Below are 1,258 nucleotides of genomic sequence, written 5' to 3'. Positions count from 1 at the left end.
ATTTTAAAACCAACATGTAGTTATATAATATAGAAATTAATCACGCAAAGCTTAAAATTTTAAAATAGGCACCTGGAATAAATTATAAAATATTTTATGTAAAAGACTATAGACAATATATAAGCAATAAGTCATACAGTAAAGTGAACACTTGTGAACTTATCCACAATTTTTATAAAAAGTCACCTTTTCTAAAAGAAGAATAAGTTAAAGACTCTTGCTTCCTCCCCACCTGCCCCCACATCTGAGCCATTGCCCACATGGCGTCGTCCTGAGGCTTGTACTTCCGGCTCTCCGTTATGTCTCTGTGGGTTTGGGAGACAACCATTTAAAGGACAAAACAGTGTGCGTTCCCTTTTTTCTCCATCCTTTTAACTCCCTGGGGCCCTGGTGGTGCAGTGGTTGAGAGCAATGGCGAGCTACGGCTACTGTTCAAAAGATTGGCAGTTTGAATCCACCAGCTCCTCCTTGGAAACTCTAGGGGGCAGTTCTACTCTGTCCGATAGGGTCACCATGAATCAGAATCGACTCGACGGCAACGGGTTTGGTTTTTGGTTGGTTTTATAACTCTCTGGTACTATGCGTCTTAAAAATAAATGTTGATGGAACTATTTACTATTTGCTCTGAAAATTTCTGCAGAGTTTCTGTGTCAAGGCAGGGCTTACAGTCACCAGCAAAAGACCACACACACACTATCAGTGCACAGGAACTGCTTTATTCACACAGAGAAGAGACATCGTGAGATCAGCTTCACGAGTGACCACTGGTCTCCCACGGCCAGCAGGCTCATCCCGTGTATGGCCAGTGTAGGGACAATGTTCTCTGTCCACCCGTCTCGTGCCGTAGTACGAGAGATCCTGGTCCCTTCCCGCCGGGACCAGATATAGAAGTGGGGTTGGCCAGGTGCCATATGGTGCCTGTGCTTGTGCAAAAGACAGAGAAAGTTACTGTGTGTCCAGAACATGGGGAAGCTTCTCTGATAAGGAGAAGGAAATGGGAGAAAGAAGGTGACCCAATTCCCAGCATCCTTATCAGAGAATGTTCTGGGCCTAAGGCCTTCACTTAGGCAGCCTTCTCCCAACATTCTAAAACAAGGTCCTCTTCAAGAAATGCTAGCTTACATGAAGATGACACACAGACCAGATTTTTCTCCTGTAGATTTTTAATATCTTATAAGTTAGTGGGAACCCCCTAGCAGACACAAAACAACGAAATTAGACTTGAATTATTTAAGTCCCGGTAGGTGTTTTAAAAAAA

The 1,258-nt window shown here is 43.4% G+C and overlaps 1 protein-coding gene across 1 annotated transcript in view; it reads left to right on the top strand.

Annotated features, from left to right (window-relative positions):
* Nucleotides 1-1,258, top strand: part of TMTC4 (transmembrane O-mannosyltransferase targeting cadherins 4) — an 83,177-nt gene that overhangs the window by 17,622 nt on the left and 64,297 nt on the right. The gene's annotated exons all lie outside the window — the stretch shown is intronic.

The sequence above is a fragment of the Trichechus manatus genome, unplaced genomic scaffold, assembly GCF_000243295.1.
Source record: "Trichechus manatus latirostris isolate Lorelei unplaced genomic scaffold, TriManLat1.0 scaffold00118, whole genome shotgun sequence".
In the NCBI taxonomy this organism is placed as follows: Eukaryota; Metazoa; Chordata; class Mammalia; order Sirenia; family Trichechidae; genus Trichechus; species Trichechus manatus.
Note: the sequence above shows the minus strand (reverse complement) of the source record. Positions and strands in the feature narration are given on the sequence as shown.